Source organism: Saccostrea echinata, unplaced genomic scaffold, assembly GCF_033153115.1.
Source record: "Saccostrea echinata isolate AGI-Se365-2 ecotype Australia unplaced genomic scaffold, CSIRO_AGI_Sech_v1 ptg000060l, whole genome shotgun sequence".
In the NCBI taxonomy this organism is placed as follows: domain Eukaryota; kingdom Metazoa; phylum Mollusca; class Bivalvia; order Ostreida; family Ostreidae; genus Saccostrea; species Saccostrea echinata.
Window position 1 is genome coordinate 2,226,099 of NW_026889809.1, and position 12,041 is coordinate 2,238,139.

General features: G+C 33.6%; 1 long non-coding RNA gene and 1 pseudogene across 1 annotated transcript; both read left to right on the forward strand.

Moving 5' to 3' along the window:
* Positions 1-219: 219 nt before the first annotated feature.
* LOC133175017 (uncharacterized) lies at positions 220-2,983 on the forward strand (annotated as a pseudogene).
* A 3,013-nt stretch (positions 2,984-5,996) lies between these two features.
* Positions 5,997-9,806, forward strand: LOC133175028 (uncharacterized). Its single transcript, XR_009719209.1, has 3 exons — positions 5,997-6,286; positions 8,063-8,180; positions 9,207-9,806. It is a non-coding gene; the product is annotated as an uncharacterized LOC133175028 (long non-coding RNA).
* Positions 9,807-12,041: the final 2,235 nt, after the last annotated feature.

Here is a 12,041-nt window from a genome sequence, read left to right on the forward strand (position 1 = left end):
ATGGCGCATAGCATCGACTATCAAAATATCATATTGAGAAATTCAAACTTTGAATCGCTGAAACATCAACAATATTAATTTTCTAGCAAAGATTGGTAAATATATGATTTTAATAGCATGTAATCTTTGTCATATCAAAAAATTTTGAGACGTGATAAAAATCCTTTAACTTTTATTAAAATGAAAAGTAGATGTAGTAGGAGTTTTCTGTACTAATTATAGCACCTGAAACTTTTCAGTCCCAAGGGTAAAAATGGACTCCACTAGAACTTCACAAATGTAAGTTTTTATGACAATCTATACGTGTATTATATTAGAAATGTCTACTTTTTGAATCAGGAGGTTTGATGGATTATGGAACAAAACAATCATATCTAATTTTTATCAGTAAGTTGAGAACACTGGATTTCTATGAAACATTTTTTTAAATAGAAAGAGTTAATTATCACACACAAAAATCTGTTTTCAGTAAAACTAGAATAATTGATCTTAATAACTAGCCTTTGATTTAACGCAATGGTAAAACATCATATAAAATATAAGAATTTACCTTTAATCATGGCTATGCTGATTACTATCAATTGTTTACTTAAGTGGCATACTATACAATGCATATTAAATTTGTGATGTATCATCCTCAGTAAGACAGCCATACGACATATATCAGAGTCAATGTTTGTGGGACTGTGCCATAAAGTGGGGACCTCACGACTGGTGGCCATGAGGAGAGATGTGGTGGACATCAGGGACGTGATGGAAAATCAGAAGACGCCAAGTAATAAAAACAATATGATAGAAAGTGGAAGCCAAAAAGAAGGATTCAGACTGGAGGGATCAGATATAGACATTAGTTCTGGCCAACTAATCACCGTGTGATCTGGGAATTATCTCAATCGCAGTATTACAACAGGCACAGACAAACACTGATCCTCTGTGACTATTTTGATAGTCCACCAGGATTTACTTTGTTATGTTTACTGTCACCAAGCATGGACAGAGGAATCCAGGAAGCTTGTGTTAGAGTGAATAACAGACAATATTTATCTAGTTCTCTATATAGATTAGTCACATCTTCTGTATTCCCATTAAACTCCACTCAACACGGACCCTGTGCCAGTGGAAGATTTGGAGCGATAGAATATGATCATGCCCACTGTTTTGCCTGTGACTTTTGGTCTCCATCTGCCTCCTCATGGATTGACAGATGTCACTCATGGCCCCAGCCTCATGTTGTTGATGATATAGTAAAAAATGGATGTCACTTTGTAGCAATTGGACATAAGCTAGGAAGTCATGAAGACCTTGAATGGAGAATTTCTTTCTCTCTGGCAGAGCAAAAACTAGTGTTTGCAATGAACCACTGTCAATTCTTAACTTATGCCTTGCTTAAATTGTTCTTAACAGAAATAATTAACAATGGAGTAGGTGAAGATGATACATTACTGTGTTCCTATCATATTAAGACGGCAGTTTTCTGGGTGATTCAACAAAATACAATATCTCATTGGTGTCCACAAAATCTCCTGTGGGGTTTTTGGGTCTGTTTTAAACTCATCCTCAAATGGGTGTATGAGGGGGTCTGTCCTAATTTTTTCATTCCAGAGAACATGTTTCTGAATAAAATTCATGGCGACAAACAATATCAATTGTCTATAAGATTATATGGGCTTTACGAGAAGGGTTTAGCATTTCTGCTACACAGTCCCTCCATTAGGTCTTATATCATAAAAGTTCTTCACAACCCGAGACTCTCAATCTGTACAGACGAACAAACTCTGATTTCTGAGGCTGAGTTTGATATTAACATATTTAAAGAAATATACAGGCAAGACACACTATTCACATCAAACTTAGAATGTTGCATGAGATATCTACATACAATAGAACAAATGATAGGTGCACCCCTCTTGACAGAGTATCAAGTCATCATGCTACAGAAACTTACAGCTGATGTCCTTAAGCAAACTATTTTCATATTACACATGAAAACTAACGCATATACAAACAAACTGAGTTATAGAAATGACAAAATATACTGTCACATGCTGAAATTAGCAGCCAAGTTTGGTTATATTACTGACATGCTGTACTTGGCCATGTATTATTACAAGACACTCAGATACACTAAAGCAATGTCTATTACAGAAATGATCAAGGTCAAGTTAGCAAAGCCATATGTGATGAATAGGTTCAATGTGAATAAAGAGATGTATACTGAGGCTGTAGGGGGTCTAACTTGGTCTAAAAAGATGAGATATGCTGTGGCATGGACTATCAGACTTGACAATGATATCCATTACATCGGGGAATTAATACAAGAACAAATGTCTGCTCAACTGAACAATTGGCCTCATTTAGAAGTGTCACCCTTAATTCTGTTATGTATGCTAGAGATCCTGTGCTACAGACATGTAAACACAATGAGAGAACAAACATTTCTACGTGAATTACAGACCCTTGTTCACTTTGATCAAGGACAGCTAATGGACCCTCTATACAAAGATATATCTTGGCAGATTCTTGGGATCTGTCAACAGGTGACAGGGAACCTCCAGGCTGCTCTATACTCATACCATCAATCTCTCAGACAAGAACCATGCAACAAAATACATATTGCTACAGAAATGAGAATACGGGAAATTTTTCGATGGAATTCCTCAATTACTTAAATGTCTGATATTTGAAATATACTTAATGAAGTTTGATTTCTTGTTTTTTTTTTTTTCTCACATTATTTTTTTTTCTATTTGCTCTAAAACAAGATATCCATGGACAACAATGTTCACCTGATTCACTTTGTCCTGCTGTTCTTTCAACGATTTTTATAAAAAAAAAAAAAGACTTCTCCCACTTTTTATTCCCATGAAAAATTGTGACCCTATATTGTGACCCCAACATAACTCTTAGAAGTCATGACCTGACCATATCTAAATCCATATAACATGGAGTTACTTCAATATTAATATCTTTAACATATTCTTTCTGTTATGGTGAATTTTTTTTTTCATGTATACATGCATTATGTAGAATTTGATCCTAGTTTAGTTATATTACATTAAAAAAGAATTGAGAATGTTTGCAATTAAGAGATTCTATTGTGGTTATTGAAAACTTTTAAAAAGATTTTTCGCTATATAATCAAATATAAAATGTCATTTCCTATTCTGATCCAATCCTAAGACATTCCTTGGGCATCGATTCAAACAATTTTGAATTTACACTATCTGAGAATGCTTGCATATTCATGTGATCTAACTTTAATCTGTATTTACTGAGGATGCTTGCACATTAATATGGTTCCATAGAAATTGGCTGGATTAGACAGAATATGGGAAAAGTCAATATTCTAACCGACTGAATTTACTGAGAGGGACTTCATTTAACTTTACATCATGATAGGCAAGATTCTGGAATACAATACATCCTGATTATACAGATTTTAGTGTATTACTTATCTTGTCTGTTCTGGTTTTGATTAATTGTTTGTGTATTAACATCCCTTGAAAGATAATTTCACTCAATCGACACATCACTGTATGCAGGAAGGGCTTCAACTTTAGAACTTTGCTCAGTACTCAGGGCCATTGACCATTGGATCTTTATCGTGCCAACATTTGATGTGACACAAGACTTAGCTTTTTAAATTCTCTTAAAAAGACTTAAAAATTTCACTTCAAAATTCAGAGTGCTTGACGTAGGGACAGTTGCTTTCCCTATTTTATAGTAGCTCAAGTATGTAGAATCATGACCTCCTGATCACGTATTTTTATCCCTATATATTTGATACTTATTGTGGCCTTACTATATCCCTTGGACAATGACTTGAATAAATTCAAATCTGCAACTTAAGGATGCTAGCATGGACCAGGTGTTCTTGATATATTTTTCCTAAACATTCTTATGTCAAACCTTTTTTTAAAACAGTCATGGTATGAACAACCTGAAATGTTTTTATATTTATAATACCAGGAATATACCCTTATCTCCTGCATATGGGGTTTATATCTCTCAGTTAACTCGATACGCAATAGATGCTTCACGTATGAACAATTTCTCAAACGATGCAAACTATTGACAAACAAGTTGAAGAAACAAGAATATCAATAGCCTCGTTTGAAGTCATCATTTCGCAAGTTTTACGGTCGATACAATGACCTTGTCAGCACATACAACCTATCATAAAGTCAAATGCTGACTGATGTTTTTCATACTAATTGTTAAGCCATTACTTATACACTAAACTGTCGACGTATTTTTCCTTTTTTTTCTGACCATGACAAAGACCACATGGTGGGTCTGACCAGTCGGCAGGGGATGCTCACTCCTCCAGGGCACCTGATCCCACCTCTAAATTTTGAGGTCCCTATTTGCTCTGCTCCAATTTTATATCGTTTCATTGGACTTTCGAGATTGAATACTGTTCGTTATCTTCATATTTCATAAAATGAATATATATAAAACTGATTTTATTATCAGCTTTGGATACAGTGATCCAGCAGACTAAAATAAGCTCCACAAATTCTTTGGAAAATACATCTACAGTAAAACATTAAAACATATCAAAAACTTGATTACCAACTGAGTTTTTGTGAATTTCTACTTCAAATGAATTATTTTTTTTCAACAAGAACAAGAGGTACCGTAAATGTAAATTGGCGTATTTAAAATTTAGTGCAATCACTGGCATAAAGTTATTTGCGTATTTATGAATTAGTGCTACACACTTACTCGCCATATATTGTATTTATATATGATTTCTTAGCGGTATTCATGAATGAGCGCATCGTTGTCCGCGCCAAAGCCTCTAAAATATGGAGCCCGCTTTTATAAATACACAGACAGTATTATTCTTAACGAGCATTTTTACTAGAATTCCTCAACAAGAATGAGATCTGTAATTAAACAGACAGTGAATATTGGTAGAGGCAACCCTTACTCATTATAAATATGAACTTGGTTTCTTTCCTCAATAACCAGGAGCAGAGGAAAATTTTCAAAGCATTAATTCATTTTTATTATATAATTTAAAGATACCCTCAAAAATTGTAACCCTGACCCTGGGACCACAAATTTCACGATTGTGGATGAAACATCCTTGCTCATCATAACCATGAACTTAGTTTATTGGCTTTAAACCCAGGAGCAGAGAAGAAGACTTTCAAAGAATGCATTTTCACCGTCAAATCAATGAAGCCTCGCCGTAACACCAAAACCCCTGACTCAGGGGCCATGAAATCACAATTTTAATTGAGGGACCAGTCCTTTTTATAAAATGAATTTAGTTCGTTTGCTTAATACCCAGGTGCAATGGGATAGATTTTTTTTTAAATGATATATTTTCACTATATATTCTACAAAGCCAAAAGACCCTCACCCTAGGGCAATGAATTTCACAATTTTGGTAGGGAATTCAATGTTTATTACAATCATGCCAGCAGTATAACTGCTTAATGTTCAGAAGTAAAGAAGATGATTTTTAAAGATAGTTTTGATGGTTTCAGTCCCATTTCTCAGACTCCAAAGGGGCATGGACCACGAAATTGACAATTTTTATTTCCCTTTACCCATATATGATTTACCCTAAAATTAATTGAAATTAGTTCAGCAATTCCGGAGGAGAAGTTAAAAATTTTTAAATGTTAAGGGTTTGGTTTTGTGTTCATCCAAGTGAAACTCGTACGAAATAAAAATCTCAATGTTTTAATAAATACTTCTTGCTTACTCTTGAAAACTGACCTATGACACCTTCCATTGGAAAGCTGTCTTGATATGTATGCAGTTTGATTGTCACTTGCAGTGTCATGCAGCAATAATGTGCATATTACACTTGCAGGACTGCACAGCTACAGGTCTAACAAAACAATAACATGACATTTGTTGTATATGTGCAGATAGTTGAACGTCATGGGTACAACCATTTGTTTCGTTCCTAACAATACTGTGCGTACTTTTTCTATAACTGTCTGTTTTTCATCAACTAGGCATGTCCGCCATGCGAAATCGGGGGGCTGCCATTCCGGTATTGAAACCAACTGACTATTTCTGTAATCTGATGTCTCTAGTACCTCGATTACACAAAGCAATTAGAGAGATATTTCGTTAAACATCTCCAGTTATTAGAATGTTTCGATCTAAATGTTTAATATTGTTTATTATAAAAGTAACATCGATGTTTACGTCATATCAGGGAATGCTCCGTCTTCGATTTTACAATGGACAGATAAATTAATACGCGCCCAGTTTTAGCAGTTCCGACTGAATTTAACGTCTGTTATTTCTTTTGCAGGTAAGGCTGTTAATTACCTTTTATCAAATAAGCATATTAATCCTACAAATGTAGGACAATGTCATATAATATTGAAAAATATTGCACGAAAATTAAGAACTATAATCACTCAGCGTAGTTTATTTCTGAGGTCTGTCATGCGATATTCGGCTAAAGTGAAAGTAGGAGCTGGTAAGTCGATTTGTTGTGTTTATTGTGATTTATGAGCCTTATCTCAGAAATACGATATAACTCCTAGTATCAGTAATACATTTTGAGTGTGACAACGCCTGCGATCTAATGCACATCAATTTTAAAAAGGTTAAACGTTATACAAAGGATCTGAGAATTTCCACTTGTTTCTTGCAGACCACAATTTGGTAGCGGGCAATATTTAAGGTTCCTCTAATAAATGTTACTATGTTTCAAAATACTAAAAGTATTCGTCATTGTATAAAAATATAGTTCAGTCAAAAACAGGATTTCAAATATGAGTAGAGTAAAGAACTGAATTTTGTTTTCATTAATGAGCGATTTTTGTGTAAGATCCTTCATTGAGCCTCAGACACACCAAGTTAAATGTCCAATGACGGCTAAGTGAAGTGGCTCTACGTAGTACACATATATGGTAAATCAGATGTGTTATTTGTAAATCAAAATTTTGATATTCAAATTTTATTGCTTTTTTGTTTTACTTTTTGTAAAAGAGATGCAAGTATTATTGATTATTTATATAAATAATTTTCACATAAGTTTGTACTATGTATACAAACCATCATTTTGGACTTGAACCTTCTGATTTGCAGATTAGTGCAGTATATGTAGTTCTCATGGGGAAAAGTAAATTAAACGATAAAAATTTTCAAGGATGTCAACTTAATTTGCTTATTGCTTGATATGTAAATTGTTCAATGTTCATCAAATGAAGAGACTGCAGCAAAATTGAAAAATAGGTTTTTTTAAAGATGAAAATTTAATTGCATAAAGTATTAATAATTAATATTCTCTAGTTAAAATGGTTAAGATTGAAAACTTGAATTTCTGCAACGGCATTGGTTTCATCAAAAAGGGAGTATAATAAGGGGGTCTTACCTGATCTTAAGTTACCATTGAGCATGCTGAATCAAATGCTACCAAGCATGTTTATTTTTAATTGAATGTTCATTTTATGAAAGTTTTTCATATGCTCAATTACACTTAGGTTGTTGGTTGCACTTGTAAGGAAGAGATAAGGTGCTGGGGGTGGGGTGGGGGGTAAACCTTGGTATTGATCCATAAATACCATAATATTCTTGTAGAAACCTCTAAGATTTTTTGTATAAAATTGAAAAAAAAATGAATGTACATGTAACCACCACTTTATCTCAAAGGTTATTATTATTATATTTTTTTGGAGGACCTGCATTTTAATGGTACAGGCAAACCTTGTTACATTGTATTTCTATCCTGATAGGACCAATAAAAAAAATTAAGAAATCTGGTATAGTTTGACACATTGAGGTTAAAATGCTTAAAGAAAAAAATGGAAGAGACTTTAAATGAAATATGAAGATAACAAACAAAAATCAAATTCAAATTCACATAATTTTGAGAATGGAAGCAAAACTCTATTCTTATAATGTCTCATAGAACAAAAGTTTTAACGGACACAGTTTCAGGAAATAAATACCATTCAGTTAAAACACTGACACCCTTCAACATGTTCAACAAAGATTAATATTAATATCTAGACTTAAAAGAATTGTTTTTGAACTTTTTTCCTAAAATTTATTATAACTATGTTTACCATGTTTACAGAATGCCTTGTTTCACAAAAAAGAACACTGTTCAGATATTTTCTCTGGACTGTCAATTTCTGCATTTCATAATCATGTGATACCTGTGTTGGAGCCCTCCCAAAAACCTCCCCTGTAAAGTAAGTTTTTTATCACAATGGAATGATTCTGTAAATTTAATAGACATGTGTATAAGGGTATAAGGTAGGTGTTATAATCACAGTGAGCTGACTAGTCATTTCATTTTGTATGATTGGATTCAGATGTTATTCTATGTGTACAGAATGAAAGAATGTACAATTTTTATGATGAGAAATATATATGCGGTTGGATGAAAAGAAAAATTTTGTTTGAGTGAATGTTGTGTATGTGTCCATCACATTGTCTCAAGCCATGGTTGGAGTCCGCCTACAGCTCTCTCCTACCCGAGGCTGCTTGAGCGAATTAAGTATCGTTATCATGAATAATCAAACCTTATGTGTGATGTCACGTTATAACCCAATAAAAGTAATTGTTTATATTGCAGTTGACTTTAACGATAAAAAAACAAATGTTAGGTAAACAGTGACTGAAAAAAGAAGTCACATCAGAGGTTATTTTTAAATAATTGAAAACTTCAATCTCTTTTGGAAGGAACTGTTTCTGATCATCTTCTTGTAGCTTACTAACACACATGTCATCATATCAGGTTTTTAAAATTCTGCCATCAAATCCTTACCTCGTCATTTAACCTTCAGATTTTGTACTTGTTTGTTTTATTTAATTATGATCTTATATGCTTGTCTCATCTACTTCCCAAGGCAAGATGACATGACCATCACTTGGGTTTACCTTAATTGATCTTATTTATGGTTGATCTCTTTGTATACAGATTAGACTCATATATCTCTATATGGATTAAACTACTCTGATCTACACTAATTGTAAATTAAAATAAGATATATTCAGTCCAACAATCAGTGTTAACCAACATTTACAATGTGACCATCATTGCTGAGGGATGTGTAGCCTTTGACCCTGTAATTTACATGTCTGTCTTTGCATGCTTTTTACTTAGTCATGATGTAAAGATTTAACTTTCAATTCAAGTTCCCTCTTTGAGAGTGATCAACGGTATTGTTTTTTTAGTGGTATATTATAAATTATTTATATTTAATATTTTACAGATTTCAAAGTTAAGGAGATCATTCAAATGACAGAGGTTTTGGTCCATCTTGGTTTGTCTCAACAGTTAATCTTTTGGAAAGCAGTGTTGGAGAAAATATCAGCAACATGTGAAGACTGTGATTTAGTTTCATATGATATGACTAAAGAAAGTTAATATTTTTGATTCCATGGTTGTATGAACAAATGCTTTGAACTTTCCAAACATCATTGAAAAAGAAAATATGATGACCAAACAAAAATACATATTTGAACTTTCCACGAGTTTACAATGAAGAACATTTTGGGATCTTGATACAGGATATTATTGTGTTTAGTGTTTTAGTGTTTTATCTAATTTATTCATATTGTTTAGTGCATTAAATGCAAAAAAATGTTTTAAAGTCACTCTTGTGAAACCCATGCTAAGAACACAGGTCTCAAATATCTTAGAGAGTTATATTAGAGTTATATTGTTAGAATTGAAGCTTATTTATACCTTATATCTTTAAAGAAAGTTTCACAAAAAAATAGTCAAACTTGCATATACTGGTTAACATGTTAAAAGAAATATAATATCCTGGAAGTGATTAAGAATAAAAAAAAAAGTTCATTTATCATCCTTTTCTTTTGTTCTTCTTGGTGACTTTTTTACAATAATCAAAGACATTTACATTTTAGCTCATCTGAGCAGAGGCTCTGTTGAACTTTTTCTGATCAAAGAGTCTCTGGTGTCTGTCCATCTGTCATCCATAAAAATTAAACCCTAAAATAGGGGTATCAAAGTTTGACATGGGAATAGATAGGAAAAAATTGTCCTTTAATGAACAACAAGGTAATGATTTACTCATAATGTATGCAAGCATCCTCAAGAAGTGAAGATTCAAGTTGGTCAAAATCATTTGCCTGACTTATTATTATAATAATATTAAAATATTCCCTATTTGTATTTTTTTCATTTTTTTTCTTCAAATAAATCTGAGATCAGATTTTACATATAAATTGGTAAATGCATGTATAAATGTGAAAAAAAACTTTAGAAAACATATAAGCCATGTTAGCCATATTGATAATGAAATATCCTCATGTTGTGGAATCAGTTTTGGATTAGACATGGCCTTATGGCCCAGGGTGGGGCCACAGTATTAGCTCAGATTTGTTTTTATGAGAATTAAGGGGGATAAGAATGTCTTAGAAATCTGAAGAACACCAAGGTGACTCAAGTGAATGTTGTGGGCCAGGCCTCTTATTTAAATTGCCCACTTCCATTATCCCTGCAGATTTTTAACATCTTATTTGGCATACTTTTTAAGGAGAAAATCATTTTTCTAACATTAATTTCCCTGTGTTTTGTACACACCATAGAGTAATATTTTAGATACATCTGGGCTTTCATATAAAGTGCTATTTTTAGATCAAAAGTGAGTCTCTTTAATTCTATTTTTAACACATTGCCATGTGGTTGGGACTACTTTCATGGCTAACATTTTCTTGTTTAACTAACAAGTATGCATTTAAAGAAATGTACCTATTGTAGTGAGTTTACATTTAAATCAAAGGTTCTTCACAAATAGTTGTAGCCACTTAATTGTTTTAACTATTTCATATTTTTTTGGATTTTTTGGTGCACTACTAAAACCTGTGGCTGCGCAGTCCTGCAGGTGTATTGTGCACTTCATAGCTGCAAACTGCTGCAAGTGTCAATTAAGCTGCATATACCCAGAGATTGTTTTCATTATGAAGATGACATGGACCAGTTTTCAAGTGTAAGCAAGGCTTAATTTTTGAGATATTAAGGTTTTTATTTTTAGTGAGTCTCACTTGGCTGCACACAAAACCAAACCCTTAACGCACCACGCTCGGCGACATACGAAAACAGATATGTATAGTCACCTGAGTGACTCAGGTAACATAATAAAAACTTTAGCGAGCTCGTTGCAAAGCAACGAATAGGTCTTCCGTTGGAGCTGCGGAAGGAAGAAGTGACCTTGAGTCAAGGTCATGCAACATTCTAAAGTTATACATGTAAGCAATCTTGTAAGGGGAAGCAACTTACAATATTTCGCTAGGAAAAACTGTAAAGGAATGTACGTGACCTTGAACATTCCAAATGACCAAATGACAAGCCATGTCACACTCTCGTCATAAAACCCAATCTGTGTGTTACCGACTTGAAAAGTTCACAGTGACACGCCATGTTCTTTTAGTCCATACATACAGTCAAAACATCTTATCCTTAGTGACCTTGAGTCAAGGCCATGTCACACTCTGCATGATACCAGCAATGTTTCACTAGTACAAATACGGTAGCGAAATTACAGTTTCTCTGTCAGTGACCTTGACTCGACCAAATGACCTTGCATCAAGACCATAACACACACTGGTTAAGAGCAATCCCAGTCTGAGTTTCTGAATGGATAAGTTCAGCCATGTTTTTTCAGACCATACAGCGAGTCGGAATAATTTGTTAGGTTCAACACAATGATTTAAAAATTCATTGAGAATGTTTTATGCTCAGTTTGGATAAGTAGTAAAACGTGGAGATCGGTCCTTTGGATGAGACCGTATAAGGTCTCGTGTCGGGGTAAGTGCTAGCATGAGTGATCTCATGCTATAAATTTTGAATTTACCGGGTGGCAGTAAATACAAAATTTACAACATGACATGTAAATTTTGTATTTACTGACAACAGGTAAGTTCAAAATTTACAACATGACAGATCCATGGCACTTGATTCTACCTCTGATTTCAAAAGATTTGCACTGTTCCTAATTTGTATATATTGTTTGAATGGTCTTTTAAGCTTGAATGTTGCACAGGTGCTTGTGGACAGGACCCCCCCCCCCCCAATATACACC